At 38.4% G+C, this 17,005-nt stretch overlaps 1 protein-coding gene across 3 annotated transcripts in view; it reads left to right on the top strand.

Moving 5' to 3' along the window:
• Nucleotides 1–7,573: 7,573 nt before the first annotated feature.
• RBM46 (RNA binding motif protein 46) overlaps nucleotides 7,574–17,005 on the top strand; it is a 54,806-nt gene continuing 45,374 nt past the window's right edge. For all 3 annotated transcript variants that reach the window (XM_039219138.1, XM_039219139.1, XM_039219140.1), the window contains exon 1: nucleotides 7,574–7,655. The gene's annotated coding sequence lies outside the window, so the exon portion shown is untranslated. The remainder of the gene's footprint in view (nucleotides 7,656–17,005) is intronic.

Here is a 17,005-nt window from a genome sequence, read left to right as displayed (position 1 = left end):
CTTTTATCTCTCCTTCTATTCTGAATGACAGGCTTGCTGGATAGAGGATTCTTTTTTTTTTTTTTATTTTTTTTTTTTTTTTTTTTTAATTTAAAATGTTTTATTTATTTCTGAGAGAGACAGTGTTAGCAGGGGAGGGTCAGAAAGAGAGGGAGACACAGAATCTGAAATAGACTCCAGGCTCTGAGCTGGCAGTCAGCACAGAGCCTGATGCGGGGCTTGAACCCACAAACTGTGAGATCATGACCTGAGCTGAAGTCAGATGCTTAACTGACTGAGCCACCCAGGCGCCCCTGGATAGAGGATTCTTGGCTGCATATTTTTTCTGTTCATCGCATTGAAGATTTCCTGCCATTCCTTTCTGGCCTGCCAAGTTTCAGTAGATAAGTCTGTCGCCACTCTGACAGATTTCCCTTTGTATGTTAGGGCCCTTTTATCCCTAGCTGCTTTCAGAATTCTCTCTTTGTCCTTATATTTTGCCAGTTTCACTATGAAATATCATGCAGAAGATCGATTCAAGTCATGTCTGAGGTTAGTTCTCTGTGCCTCTTGGATTTCAATGTCTGTTTCCTTCTCCAGATTGGGGGAAGATCTCTGCTATAATTTGTTCAAGGACTCCTTCAGCACCTTTCTCTCTCTCTTCCTCTTCTGGAATTCCTATGATATGGATATTGTTCCCTTTGATTGTATCACTCAGCTCTTGAACTCTCCGTTTGTGTTCCTGGATCAGTTTATCTCTCTTTTTCTCGGCTTCCTCTTTTTCTATAATTGTGTCTTCTAGTTCACCTATTCTCCTCTCTGCCTCTTCAATCTGTGCACTGGACACCTCCATTTTATAATGCATCTCATTTATAGTAATTTTTAAATTTATCACAACTATTTTTAAGCTCCATAGTCTTTGTAGCAATAGTTTCTCTATTGTCTTCCATGTGTTTTTCAAGACCAGCGATTCATTTTATGACTACTGTTCTAAATTCTTGTTCAGTTTTGTTGCTTATATCTGTTTTGAGCAGTTCTTCAGCTGTCATTTCTTCCTGGAATTTCTTTAGAGGAGAGTTCTTCCGTTTCATCATTTTGGCTAGATTTCTTCTATTGTTAGTTTTAAAAGCTTATTATGTACTCTTCACCTGTGAGTACTGCTGTATTAAAGACGTCTCTTTGACTGTCCAGGGCCTGTCCATTCAGGAAGTGTTCTTTGAATTACCTCTCTTGGTTTCCCTTTTTGAGACTTTGGTTATTTTATTTCCCTACTTGTAGTAGTATTTGGGACTCTCCACCATGTGTACTTTGGCTTGTTTCTTGAGGTAGCCCTGGAATAGAAAACAGAGACAAACACAGGGAACAAAGGCACACAAACACACCAACAAATCCAACAAACATGCAAACCAAAAGAGAAAAAGAAAAAGAAAGAAAAAAAAGAAGGAAGAAAAGAAAAGAATAAAGAATAAAAAAGAGGAAGGAGTCTTTCAGTCAGTATTTTATGCCCAAGTTTCTGTTTAAAATAATAAATGTTTATTGAAAGTCTGTACATATAAAACATTTGAATTTTTCTTAAATTAAGAGAAAAGCTTTTTCCTCTCTTTTGATTAATGAGGTGAATTTCTATTGTAAAGAGAAATCTAGCATTAAATCTTTACTAAATGCAACACAATACTCTAGCTGACCTCCTGTTAGCCTTAGGTGACAGCATACACTCCTTCTGAGTGCATACATTCAGTCAAGAAACTGACCCATTCATGGTGATTCTAGTTCTCAGAGTAAGCAGAATCTAGATTTTATTTCTTAACTTTACATTTATCAGGAGGGTGTGTTTAGACAAGATAAATGGTGTATAATGAAGTAACAGATTGCTTACTAAAACTACATGCAACACATATTTTTCTGACGTATAACTAAGTTATCTCTCTTTTTTCGTGACAGATGAAGGCTAATTTTACTGAGTGATTGATCTATATAACTGCCTTGGTTACAGTATACACACAAAAGAGGGGAAGGCTCATTTCTTAGTCTCTTCTTGGACAGATAGGTTGGATGAGCTTCTCATTGGCCTCAGCTCTGCTGGTCTCAGCCTGGTTGGCTAGGAGATTCTTGTGGGCTGCTTCTTTTCTTTTGCTTCTTTTTTCTTTTATTTTTTAAACATTTGTTCATTTTTGAGAGACAGAGAGAGACAGAGCGTGAGTGGGGGAGGGCAGAAAGAGAGACACACACAGAATCCAAAGCAGGCTCCAGGCTCTGAGCTGTCAGCACAGAGCCCGATGAGGGGCTCAAATACATGGACCGCGAGATCATGATCTGAGCCAAAGTTGGTCAGTTAACTGACTGAGCCCCCCAGGCACTCCTCTTGGGGGCTGCTTCTACCATCAACTAGTGATGTGTTTGTTGCATGAGAATCCACCTGCTCTTGGACATGCTCCCCTTCACTTGCAGGTACAGGCTGTGATACAGGTGACTGCCAGTCTTACGATTTGCAGTTTCTTCTGAGCAGCCAGCACAGAGTTCTCATTCTCCTCATCCACGTGACCTTCTCAGATATTTGAGCACTGGCAGTGCCCTTTGGCTTCCCTGTGTCTGGATGCCTGTGCTTGTCTAGCATCAAGCCTGGGAATGGATAGTCATGGGCTTGTAGATGATCAGGCCATCCTTGATCAGCTTCTGGATCTGCTGACCAGAGTTGGTATTGGCTATTTCACTGGTCTTATTGGGGTCCAACCAGATCTTCTTCTTGCCATAACAGAGAATGCAGGAGGCCAGCCTCTTCTGAATCCCGTACATACACAGTTTACATTCACATACATTTTTCCAATAGAATAAGAATACGATTCTCTTTCTTTCTTTCTTTCTTTCTTTCTTTCTTTCTTTCTTTCTTTCTTTCTTTCTTTCTTTCTTTCAAGGGCTTAGTAATTCAGTGGTGGTAAGGTGTAGGTTGAGAAGGAAATGTGTCCCATCTATTAAGAATGAAGATAGGAATGCAATAAGTAAAAGTTGACAAAACATAAAAGGTTAGTGATTTCAAGAATGCCCTGGAGATTGTACATATAAGTAGGTTGATGCAAATTAAAGCAAATGCTTTATTAGAAAGATCTGATGCTTTAATTTAAAACACAGACCGCACTGTGGATTTTATTGGTATTCTATTTCCCCCTTAAGAGTTCCCTGCATTTGAGCAAACGCAAACCGCTCTCCTAGGCAAGGAGAAGAAATCCCCCTTTGCTTCTTTTGCTAGGACAATAACTGAGTTAGACAGGCAGAGCTGGAGTCTCTGTGGGAGGGCACCACACATGGAGTGTGAAGAAAGAAATGTACTACCCAATGTAATGCCTCATACATTCTTTATGGCCAGGTGTACTAATGTCCCAGAATCAAAGCTGACTCTGTTGTCCTCAGCCAGAATAATTTTCTTCATTGAATACATTTATGATGGCTTTTAAAAAACATATAGAAGTTAATAGTACAATTTAAAAGTTTCTGTGAGAGGGAGGTTTTAAGACTGAAAGTCAGAAGAGAGAGGCTGGAGAGCTAGTATTTCCATTAACTGACTCTGCGTTTTGGGGCAAGTCATTCTGGCTCTCCCAGCCTGACAAACGCAAGGGTGTCTGTCAGCTCTAGTTCTATTATAATTTGTTACCTAAGAAAGCTGCACCCATGAGATAAGCTTCTTCAGTGAGATAAGACAGGTAAGAGTTCATCCCAATTTCTCCCCAACCAAGGGTTTGATTTTTTAAAAATTTTATTTATTTTAGAGAGAGAAAGAGGGAGCACAAGCCAAGGGGAGGGGCAGAGGGAGACAGAATCCTAAGCAACCTTTACACTCTGCAACGTGGTGCTCAGTGAGGGGCTCGATCCCACCACCCTGGTGAAATCAAGTCTGATGCTCAACTGACTGAGCCATCCAGGTGCCCCCAGTGTTTACATTTTTAATCAACAAGTTATTTTTTACATATGTTAATTTTTCATATGAGTTAAGTCTATATTTCTCAAAGGGGAAAAAGATGATTTTCTGGGATTGTCTAAGGTTATTTCTAATATTGTAGTTGATTAAAAAATAATAATTGGATGACTGGATCTTGATGTTAACTAACAACTAATACCGATCAGCAAAGATTGCCTTTACTACTGCTTCCATCCTTACCTATGTGAAGAGAGGTCCTAGTTACAGGTTTGGTCCCTTATAGACCATTAAGTTATATACAAAAAATATCTACTTGTAATTCGTTGCCTTGGAAAGATAGGTTGTTAATCACAGGATGTACACTGACTAGATGTAAAGATGGCTCAGGATGGACTATCACCACAACTGGGAGAAGCATCTATTCCACCTTATAATCATTTTGATGCTGACATTTACATCCTAGAGTCATCAAAAGTGCAAATTAATCTGTCAAGCAGAAAGCATCAAACAAAGGGTCAGTGACTTGGTATAAACATATTTACTTTGAGATTTTAAAAAAAGCCCCCATTCCTCTGAAAGGCTTTTGAGATACCATTTTGAATGAAGAGTCATCAGATTAAAGGGATGGTGCTTAGTTCCCAAGGTGTATCCTGTAGAAAGATCATTAATTCTATAAACATGCAAACCGTTGCCATGTTTTTGGTAGATCTGGGCCATCACTGCCAGATATGGAGGGAGGAACCTCTAATACTACACAATGCTCTTTTGTATGAATCTGCCTCACATTTCATTTCTCTTATTAGGACTAAGTTGGACTTTAAACATTTATACAGACTTCTTATTGCTTTTCTTCCCTTTTGGGGGTTTGTATTTTACAGAGCCATATGAAGATATTTATTCCAAAAATTTGCATTCCTATGAGAAAAACCACATTTACATGATATCTAGACTGTTTTAACCAACTATATTTTTTATATCCCTTCCAAATTTTATTGATAAATTTTTTCTTGCCATGTCCCACAGTCATGTAGCAGTGCCTTTCTATTTTCTTCCTTACTAACAAGTATTCAACCTTAGGCTTCTTTTCAGTAAAAAAAAAAAAAAAAAAAAAATCTATACCATTTATCTTCATTCTTCCTATTAAGTTGGATCTCCTTTCGCCATAAACTTGCAAACAAACCCTAATTTGGAAGTTATTCCTGAAAAACAATTCTAGTTGGTAAAGGTATTTAATAGTCTCTTTTCTATGAGCCTTTGGAAATAAAGTTAAAGGCCATGCCTTTACTTTTACATACAGAGAATATAGTTTTTATAGCATTTGAAAAATACATCTTTAGAAATACATCTTTAGAAGAAATATGACCCAAAGGACATGCAATGTAAGTACTCCAAGCATCTTTAAATAGCACTATCTTCATCTACATGAGGTTCTATGGCCTGACTAGTGCCTACTGAGAAGGCTTTGTTTGTTTTTCTTTATATGGAGGAGTGTTGGGTGGAAGAAAAAAAGAAAGCTAGAAATGTAAAATAATCCTCTAGGCTACTTACTTCCAAGAGCCATCTTTTGTGCCTTGTAAGATAACATCTCCACCTAGTGAAGTTTTAAGGATCTTACAGCAACTGCTAGAAATCGTTCAGTTGTTTGAACTTCTCAAGACTAATATGTTTTAACACAATTTCAGCTAGTGTAACTTTAAACACATGTATTTAGAATTTCTTACTGAAAACTGAGACATCATCAACATTAAAATAAATAATGTGGGTAATCTCTGGAGAAATGAATGAGCAGTCACAAATAGTAATCAATATGACAGAATAATTATCACCCTTGTAGTTCTTGAAGTAGAGAATTGGCATGTTAAAAAAAAAAAAAAAAAGCAGCCAAGTAGTTACATTCTCTGTCTAGGTTTTCTAGTTAATTTATTATTATTACTTAAATAGGTATATAGCCTATATACATGAGATTGGTGGTATTCATTGACAGGAGGGCAGTTTAGGAAGGTATTTCTCAAGCTTCTGCTTAACATGCTCTGGCATTATGCCACTTGTTTCTGGATACATTTTGAGACAGTATAGCATAATGGTTATATCTGCAGAGTTCATAGCCAAATTAAACTTACCTGCTGTATGACCTAGAACAAACAACTCAGGCTCTCTGTCTGCGTGTCTCCATTTGAAACATGCAACTACATGGAGCTAGCGTCTTTGCCAAAGTTACCGTGAGAATTACATGAACTAATATGCGAAAATAGCTTACAGTTGTTTCCGGCACACATCAAGTGCTCAATGTTTGTTAACACTATTTTTCATTAATCCTCCCAATCCTCATTTTACATTGGGGCTCAGAGAGGTTGTATCACAACCACAAAATGGTAACAGGGATTTTAGCCTGATCTGTCAGACTCCAAAGTCCTTGTTAATTCCTACTTTGGTTGGGAAGGGAAGTACACACGCGAGCATTTAGTACGTTTATTCGTGGAGACATTAAACTGAAATTACTAGTGTGGAGGAAAGCACCTCGAGATTGGGTATTAGGGCACCTGTGTTACTGTGTAACCCAATGGATTATTCTGGGGGTCAAGTTCTTCATTTGTTAAAGCGGAACTATGTGATCTAGTTTCTTTCCAGTCCTATTACTCTGTGAGTCTATTAGGGTACAGAATTGGTTCCTAAAGCTGTTTATTCTTTCTTTGCCCTTTATTTTTTTTTTAAATATTTTTAAGATTTATTTCAGAAAGAGAGAGAGAGAGAGAGAGAAACAGCGTGAGCAGGGGAGGGCGAGAGAGAGGGGGAGACACTGAATCGGAAGCAGGCTGCAGGCTCTAGGCTAGCTGTTTGCACAGAGCCTGACGCGGGGCTCGAACCCGCAAACCGTTTCATGACCTGAACTGAAGTCGGACGCTTAACCGACCGAGCCACCCAGGCGCCCCTCTTTGCCATTTAAACTCAAGCTGTATCTTCAAAGGATGCAAAATTCAAGGCGTGTATGCGGAATAATGCACAACTGTATCTATGAAAGTTGGTTTTACACAAGCATAGTGCCTGGTTGTTTAGCTCTGACACTGCCATCTCTCCCCAAACTGATTAGCGGTGGAATCGGACCTATTACTAGGTCTCTCGATCCAGCCCATTCTCCTAGGCATTTAAATCACTGATTTCTGTATGTCTAGCCCTATCTGCAAATCCTTAGCAAGAATAGGCTTATACCTCCCCATCCCTCACCCCCACCTTGAAAGACGTCCAGACTAGGAGTTTAAGACTTGAAAACTCCGTCAAATGAGAAGAACCTATACAATGTATCTATATTCCCCCCATAAGTAAAGTAAGTATGTTAAAGTCAGCCTTTGTTTCCACACAAAACAGGCAGGATTTTCTCCTGGCAATATTACTTGCATGCCCGCCCCCTAAAACTTGCTGTCCTCGTCCCAATTGGCTAAAGTGCCTATCACTCCAAGCACTTTTATGGCCCTCTCAGAGGCTGATTCAGATAAAAACCTTCGTCCCGCCCACTCTCCACCCCCTGACTCCTCCCTGGGGTTGGTCACTGATTGGTTGAGGCTCCGCTCCGCGTGGGGCTGCCTAGGCCATTGCGCGCGGCGCCTGCTGGGAGACAAACGAAGGCGCGAGGACTGCTCGAGCTCCTCCCCGTGGGCTCCCCTCCCCCCTGCGGCGACCCCTCTCTGACCGGCTGGTCCCCGAAACGGTGGCGGCGGTTTGTGGTCGTTGGTCCCAGGGATTTAGGACCAACATTTGAAGACCCGAAGGGGTGAGGAGGGGAAGGGGACAGTGGGGTCACTGCCAAACCGCTAGTAACGGCTGGAGACCCTGCCTCCCGGAAGCAAAAGGCCCCGTCCGATACACTGTCAGGCCAGATACGCAGTGGGGACCCACGCCCCTCTGGAGGCAGTGTCTGCGGGATTCGCCCTCCTCACTCCCCTGTCCCGTCGAGCATCGGGAGGGCTGGAGGCGTAGACGCGGCTTCCCAGCCCCAGACGGCATCTTCTAACCAGATAGCCCTTGCCGTCCCAGTTTGCGCAGCGTGGTCCCAGCCGTCTGCCGCCCCCTCCCCCAGATCCCGGTGTCGTCGGGGGCCCCTTGGCGGCTCCTTCCGCCCCCCAGGGCCCTGCCCTTTCTCTCTTCTTTATTTCCGCTCTTCCCCTACACCTTCCGGCCGCTTCCCACCTGCTGCCCTCCATGTTGTCCTAGCCCTGCCTCCGTCGTCCGCCGCCGCACGTCAAGGGTGTCTGGCCGTCGTTGCGCCTGCGCTTCCCCCGTAGAGGATTTGGGGCGACGTCCGGGGCGTCCCGATTGCTGGGTGAGATTTGGCAATCACGTCGTCGTTTTCGTGGAGTGCTAACTGGGGATGAGCCTCGAACTTTCCTCCGCCGTTGACTCTTTTCTGTTGATTCCCCAAGTGCTGTCTTGTGTGCAGGGTCTTGAACAGTGGAAGGCTGCGGGTGTGTGGGAAAGATCACTGACCCCTTCTTCCCCGCGACACGCCGCGGCAATTCGCCGCGGACGGTAATACACGCAGTAGTACCATTTGTGTTTCCTAATGTCAGATAGTTTTAATTACAAACCTTTTAAAAATTTTCTTTGGCGTCCTAGAAAGACCCCTAAACCTGGAGTCAGGAGACCTGGGTATTAATAATCCTTGCATTGGTGTTATTGTGAACTCCCTGGGAAGCCAGGGCCAGGTTTTTGGGCACCAGTTGCCTTATATGTGAATTTAGTTAATGTTGAAGTTTCTTTAAGCTCTTTATATTCTTGACAGATCTATAGCCTTTATAATAGGCGACGATTCTGATATAGGCCAGTATTGTAGAGGGACTATCAGGAGGAGCTTTTTAATAAGAATTAGCTACTCTTAGAAATATCTTCCGCTTTGTATTTGATAGTGGCGTTAGAACCAGGAAGCAGGATGTGTTGAATATATAAATAACATACTCACGTGTTGGTAGAATTTTCCTTATTTAAGTAACAGGAAGAAATTTTCATTTCAAGAATCACTACAGTGTATAGTTGAGCAGTTGGACAGACTTTCATACAGAGCCTTTCAGAATTAAAACTCCTTAATCCTCTGTAAATGATAGATTTCTTTCCAAGGTGCACCTAGAAAACATTCTTTTTAAAAATTCGTTTGCACCTGTGTGCCATAATGGACAGTAAGATGACTGTTAGTGCTGCAGTTGCTAAATATTAGCAGTGCTTTAGTTTCTGTTTGAGGCACTGCTTTAATTGCTAATTTTCATTTAAGAGGGTAGAGTATTGGATTTGAACGTTATTGCCAAAGGTTATAATACATATCAACATCTGAAATATAAGCATGTGTCTTACTGGGTATATTAGGAGTTAAGAATTATTAATAATAAGAATATGCCCAATTTATGGGTTGATATTAAGCCTCATATTTTAATGGTGTCATTTTTGTTGTTAGGAAACGGATGTGTCAGTTTAAGGAGGGATTTGTGAATACAAATCAAATAATTGATGTAAAATCTGTCCAGATTTGTATATTAGTGTTGGGTTGGTCTTATTTTACTACCTGATTGTTGCTAAAACAAAGTAATGAGAGAAGAAAATGTGATCTCTGTGTTCAAAATATAATAGATTTTGGATGAAAGCGTATAGCAGACCTTAATGTAAGGAATAGCACCGTGTTATTGTGTAGTAGCATACAATAATTTTGGTTATATTGTGGATATCTTTATACCAAATTCAAAGAATTTTGTGTTCAGTGGAAAATTTTAGAAATTTATTGTTATAAAATTTAAAAAATACTGCTCTTTACAGTATTACTAAAAGTTGTGAAACACCCAGTACCAACACTTTTTATTCATTATATATTTACCTTGTAGGAATAAAAATGTGTCCTCATTCTGTAATAAAAAATAATTTAAAATGGAATTGAACCAATCCATCTATATCCTTTTATTTTGAAATAATGTTAGACCTCTCTATACATACACTTTTGAGTAATCCTTCTCATTTTCCAACCATGTGGGAAATAGTGCAATCTATCACCAAAATGAGTTACCACTAAAAAAACCCTCCATTGACTTGGTAACCATGGTCTCAGCATACCATACTCCATAATAATTGAACTAACAAATCAGAAATTTAATACTGTGTAATTTAAGGAATACCATAACTAATATGCTTTCAATACAAGTGTTTTGATACCTTAAAAATTAGTTTTTTTCACTATAGCATTCAGTTTTTAAAAATAAAATTTATAAAGTTCATTTGCACTTTATAAGTTTTTACAGTAATTCATAAGATGAAGGGTCAATTTGAGTAGTTTGAGCACAGCTGATAGAAATTCCTTTAGCTAAGTGATTTTCATGTATATTTTGCTAAAATTGTGCTATTAATTTTTTAATAATATATTTTCTATTTTGAAAAGCAGTACAGATTTGAAAATTTCTATTTTTGTTAATATATTAAGGTTCTTAAAATTAGAAGATATAGTTAGCATTTAAAGCTAAAGGCTTGATTCAAATGGTTAATCGAATATCTGTCCTGTGTTTGGCTATGCCATCTTGGCCTTCTAATTTATAGCTTAGAAAATTTTTTCTTTGTAATTTTTCTTCTAATTTTATTTTGAAACTGAGCTGGAAAGGAATCTTTGAAAGTCCAAAGTTTAGGAAAAAAGATTTATCTGTGAATACTAGTTTATATATGGTAAAACAACTTTTAATCTGCCCTTCCCCTTTTTTGTACTGTTTATGTCATTCTCTTGCTGAGGACCCTCCTTCCCTTACTCATATTCCTTGGGTCAGCAGTACTAATTGAGCCTAGAAGCTTCAATTGATATGACAGCTTTGTCATAATGTATAGGACTGCCATCTGTATTTTCTTGGAGTTTTGGTAATTTTCAGATTGATTCTGGAATATTTTGGAACAAATATTAGGCTACTGTATGCCTGTTTTAGATCTGATTTTTAATTCTCTGTTTGAGGTTCTTGATTTCTGGCCTTTTTAGAAATGTATTTTGTTAGATTAAATATGGTAGTAAAGTTAGATATTTTTAGATTTTTGAATGACAGATCTGTGTATGTTACTTTTGTTTTGAAGGCTTTAATATAAAGCATACTCCTTTCAAAAGAGAGGGTGATATTGGTGACTCTCCTGTGTGTCTTGTACTTTTCTAATACTAAGTTTTAAAAATATTTTGATTGAGATTTCTTTAAATGTACTAAGTGTAGCATATGTTTCAGTTATTGTCTATTTATTAAAAAGAGTTTTTAATGTGGGGACTGGTCATTCGTTTCAACATGAGACCCTAGTTAATATATGTCTTTAAAAATACAAATTTAGACACAGGAGTTGACCCAAAATATATGTCTGTAAGTAATTGCAGGGGTGGTTTGGATTGCACAAATCAGCCATTTAGAGTAAGCTATGAGTAACAGAAAAACAAAACTCCTATGTATTGATTAATTTCTACATTTTGGGTAAAATGGAAACAGAGGGTATATTTATCAATTGTTTTATAGGCAGTGAATAGCATACGTAAGGCAGCATATTAAACTATTCTTATTTTTTTCCTCATCCTTGCAGCATGTTTAAAAAATATAAATCTCATACTTTCCTATTCTCCACATTCCTATTCTCAACATGATGTCTTTCTTTAGTGCAATGTGCCAGTATCATGTCCTTTGGAATGTTTAGTCCATTAAGGTTCCTCTGGACTAAATTATGGAAAAGAGCCAGAGCTTATTAATGTCTGAAAGTTTAAGCCACAGGTCTTTTCAGTTACTAGTTTTGTGACCTTAGGCAAGCCTGTTTTATTTGCTCTTGATTTTCTATGTGTAAGGTGTAAGGTCCACTTGTAATTCTGATATTTTCTTAGTAGAAAATATATCAGTGATGGTATAGTCAAAGCCTAGTAGAGTAAAAACAATCTTAAATGGAAGAAAAAGTAGTTATATCATTTAAAATACTTTTTGTTGGAAAAAGGGAGAGAGAATCTTAAGCAGGCTCCAAGCTTAGTGTGGAGTCCGATGTGGGGCTTTATTTCATGACCCTAGAATCACGACCCTAGCAGGAATCGAGAGTTGGGCGTTCAACTGACTGAGCCACCCAGGCATCCCTAAAATGCTTTTAATTTTAAAGCAGTGATAGAAAAACATTGCACCCCTCCCATTTTTTTTTTTTTAAGACAAAAGGCTGAAAGTTGGTTTGGTTAATTAATCTTTATCTCATTGATGGTTCTGATTGTCAAAGAGTACCTTAACTCTTTTTTTTTTTAATTTTTTAATGTTTTATTTATTTCTAGGAGAGAGAGAGACAGCGTGAGCAGGGGAAGGTTAGAGAGAGAGGGAGTCACAGACTCTGAAACAGGCTCCAGGCTCTGAGCTGGCAGTCAGCACAGAGCCCGATGCGGGGCTCGAACCCATGAACTGCGAGATCATGACCTAAGCGAAGTCAGACGCTTAACTAAGCCACCCAGGCGCCCCAAGAGTACCTTAACTCTTATCAGAATCTGTTAATAACAAATTTATTTATTTGATTTGATGTCACATAAGTGTGTTCCTGAAGTATAGTATAAGATACACAGCTGACAGTACAGACTTCCTAATTCTGTCATTTAATAAATATGTGAGGCCAGTAAATTAGAAGAATCTAAAAATGACGGAAAGACAGCAGAGACAATATCCTCATAGTTCATTGTAGTAATCATTTTAATCATATATATAATTACATTATATTGTATTATATATATAATCATAATAGTAATGAACTATCTATATATATATACATAGATATGTATATGTATATCTATATATATGTATATCTATATATATAATCATGATAGTAATGAACACAGAAGGGAGAATTGAGGAAATGCTGAACAGATTTTTCTCATCTCTGGAGATGGTCTTTTACAATGTAGCTTTATTATTAAAAAAAAAAAGTTTTCAGCATATCACATTTACTCTTCAGATGTAAATACATTTTTAAAAAGTAAAAAAAATCTAGTGTTGTTGACTGTATGCTTGATTTGAACCATCAATATCATGCAGCTGTATGGAACACTAATGGAATCTTTGTGGTTTTGGCCACCATACTTTCAAAGGAAAAAGAGACAGGACAATGAGGGAACATAGGGAACATCAAAATGTATCCTGTAAAGAGCAGTTAAGGCAGCATTTTCCAAATAACTTTGTGGAAAGTTAATAGAATTAGCAAGGAAAATTAGGGTGTCATGTTGAAATGTTTGAGAAACAGGAGTTAAAGTTAAAAGGTTTGTTTAGCTGACACTTTTCATATGCTAATGTTTGTTGTGATACTCTTAAGAGAGACATATAGTCATTCTTAGATGTTTTTAGGAATGGAACACATTTTTGAGGCCTGTTAATAGCCCCTAGGTTAATACTCTCAGGGACATCATTTTAGGAAATGCTGGATTTAAGGAATTAGTAGTGTTTAGCCTGAAGAAGAAGAGAATCATTTTTCATGTGCAGTTATGTGAAAGAGGCATGTTCAGTTTGGCCAGAAGGGTAATATGAGGATCTATCTGTGAAAGTTGCAAGGGAAGAAACTATGATCCATTATAAGGAAGAACTTTCTTGGGGTGCCTGGGTGGCTCAGTTGGTTATGCATCCGACTCTTGATTTGGGCTCAGGTCATGATCCCAGAGTTATGGGGTCAAGCCCTGAGTCAGACTCTATGCTAAGCACGGAGCCTCCTTGGGATTCTGTCTCTCCTGCTGTCTCTCTCTCTCTCCCTCAAAATTAATAAGGAATCATTAAAAAAATGTTTTCCAGTAATATCACAGGTATGTCAATGTCAAAGTCTTTTATAGATGAGAAGCATATAAGAAATGATGATTGCTGGGACGTCTGGGTGGCTCAGTTGGTTAAACGTCCAACTTAGCCTCAGGTCATGATCTCACGCTTCGTGGGTTCGAACCCTGAGTCGGGCTCTGTGCTGACAGCTAGCCCAGAGCCTGGAGCCTGTCTTCGAATTCGGTCTCTCCCTCTCTCTCTGACCCTCCCCTGCTTGTGCTGTCTCTTTCTGACTCTCATAAATAAAGAAAAAGACATAAAAAAAAAAAAAAGGAAGAACTTTCTTAAAGAGTTAACCAAGGTTAAGTTGTTCCAGGGAATAGTGTTTCTTGTAAGAATTCAAGAGTAAGGAAGGCACCTGCTTTGTACCAATATTGTAAAGGAGATGTGTACATCAGCCTGGTGGTTGAATGAGATGCTTTTTAAGATCTCTAATAAATTTGAAATTATTTTATTTTATTAGAGATTTTCCAAAAAGTTTTTTTGACTGATTTTTTTTCCCTCTAAGGTAATAACAGGGTTTTTTTTTTGTTTTTTAAAACATATCATGCTGTAGTTTTCCAAAGAAGGCATAAATAATTGAGTAGTTGTTACAGTTGTGTTTAAAAGAAAAATTATTGATCTGAAAAAATCTGGATTCATGTGCTGGTTTTCAATTTATATGACCTCAGCAAATCACATCATCTTTTGGAGATCTCAGATTATTTAATATCTGAAATGTAGGTAATCTAAAGTAGGGCTTTTTAGGAGCCCAATATTTAGGCAGATAGGTTTGGCGATCTATCCTACCAGTTTCCTAGCACTATAACTGTACTTAGTCTCAATTTAATTTTGAAATGGTTTAGAATAGCATCTATCTCACAGAGTTATTATCAGTACTAAATGAAATAATGTATATAAACTGCCTATCATTGTGCAGGGTATATAAGGTGCTAAAAAAATGAATGCAGAAATAAACATAAAATGGAATTTCACAGGTGAGGAAAGTAAAGGGAAAGTTGTAAAGTTATTCGTCAAAGATTTGACTAAACACTAGAACCCAGGTCTTCTCTCACTCATGTCTATTATTTTCAATTAAATCACAGTGTCCCTCCCTTTCCGTCTCTTTCATTGAATATTTATCAGATATTAGGGAGTGTACGTGGTAGTAGAAATTTGGAAATAAAAGACTAGACCCTTCTTGATATCTGGCAGAGTTTAGGGGAGGAGGAAGTAGAAGGGATCAACAGACCAGTACTCTGAGGTATGTTCTGTGATAGTAGTATAAATAGAGGAATGCCTAGTATAACATTGAGAAGGGAGGTGGGGTGGTTTTTCTGGAAAATATTAGGAGCAGGAAAGGCAAAGTGAGTGAGAAAGGGCTGTGGGAGCAAGCTACACAGAGGCTGGTATGTGAGAACTGGCACATTTGACAAATGGCAGATAGGTAAGTATCGTTGTTGACATATAGTAAGAAATGAAGTTGAGAGGTAGGCTGGGCCAGATTAGGAATGGACCTTTATGGCTTTTTAAAGAGTTTAAATTTTATATTTAAGGAACAGTGGGAAACCCCTGAAAAGGCTTCCTGCTTTTAATACAAGTAGCATATGTTCTTGACAGTCACAGAAAAGTGAGAAGTTAAGGTACTTTGACTCCTCATTCCTACTTACCAATGATAACTACTGTTAAAGTTTCTTGTAAATTTTTCTAAAAGTTTTATATGCCTATAAAACGTGTGAATGTGTACATGAGTAACTTCAAATAAAACATTCAGTTGGTAAACTAGTAAACATTGTTCTCCAGCATACTTTTTCTCATATATTTCTTAGATATTTTCCCATATCAGCACATGCAAATCTATGATATTCTCTAACAATTGCATAATATTCTAATTTTTAAAGATTTTTGTTAAATTATATGTTTTGAGAGAGAAAGAGCATGAGCGTGCGCATACATGCAATCTAGGTTGGGGCAGAGACATAGGGAGAGAGAGAGAATCCAAGCAGGGTCTGCATGTACATGAATAGCCCACTAGTTTTGCAGTTGTGGTGGTAAATTAAACTCTTTGATTCTCACATTTTAAAAATTAAGATTTCACATAAAAATCTACAGATTTCTGGCTTCTCTCTTTAAAATTGGAAAATATGGTATAACTGGCCAAACTGGATTTGATTGTGGAAACAGTTTACTAGAATTGAGTAGTCATTGTCATTTTCAAATGCTACACAGCTTTTCTTAGAGTCTTGTCCTTGGCCTTTCTGCTCATTTAACATTTGTTCCCAGGGCCTTGTAGGCATTTCATTTGGTCATTTAGTGGATAAAAAAACCGTGTTCAAAACTGAACTCTGATCTTACCCCTAAAATCTGTTCTAACTCTGCCTTCCTCATCTTTCTGCTTCTCATTGCTCTGGTGAGTACTTTGGTGTTATCCTTGACTACTGTGTTTATCTCACAATCCATATCCAGTCTGTCACAAAATTCTGTTGGATATATCTTCAAAATATATCTCATATTGGGGACTACTTCTTTTTCCCTTCACCACCCTCTCCGGTCCATGCTACCATCATCTCTCACTTGAGATTTAGTTGTAGTCTTCTCCTTGGTCTCCCTGCTGCTACCTTTCTTGTTTTGTTTGTTAAAGTTTTTATTTTTGAGTAATCCCTACATCCAACATGGGGCTGGAGCTCATGACCCTGAGATCAGAAGTCTCATGCTCTATCAGCTGAGCCAGCTAGGCACTCCACTTCTTTTGACTTCCACTATAATAGCCAAATGCTCCTTTTAAAAGGAAAGATCATATTACTCCTGTGTTCAGGAATCTCCAGTGGCTCCTCATTAATCAGAATAAGCTGAAGTCCTTCGTTACCATACTTACAAGGTCTGTGTCATGTGGCACCTTGTTACCTCTCTGACTTCCATCTCCTACTATTCTTATTCTCTTCCTGGCTTTACCATACCAGCCCCCTTGCTGTAACTTTTGTGTGTCATGCACACTTCTACCTTGTACCTTTGTCCTCATTTTTCCATTTGTGTGGAGTGCTGGATAGATAGGTTTCTTAATTCCTTGCTCAAATGTTACCTCCTTATTGAGGTCAGTACTAGTTATCCTATTTATTTATTTATTTATTTAAAGTTTATTTATTTATTTTGAGAGAGAGCTAGCGAGAGTATGAGTAGGGGAGGGGCAGAGTGAGGGGGGAGAGAGAGAATCCCAAACAGGTTCCACACTGTCAGTGCAGAGCCTGATGTGGGGCTTGAACCCACAAACCATGAGATCATGACTTGAGCTGAAATCAAGAGTGAGTCACTTAACCAGTGATGCCACCCAGGTGCCCCATAGTTA

Source organism: Hyaena hyaena, unplaced genomic scaffold (genome assembly GCF_003009895.1).
Source record: "Hyaena hyaena isolate Hyena2069 unplaced genomic scaffold, ASM300989v1 scaffold_795, whole genome shotgun sequence".
NCBI lineage: Eukaryota > Metazoa > Chordata > Mammalia > Carnivora > Hyaenidae > Hyaena > Hyaena hyaena.
Note: the sequence above shows the minus strand (reverse complement) of the source record. Positions and strands in the feature narration are given on the sequence as shown.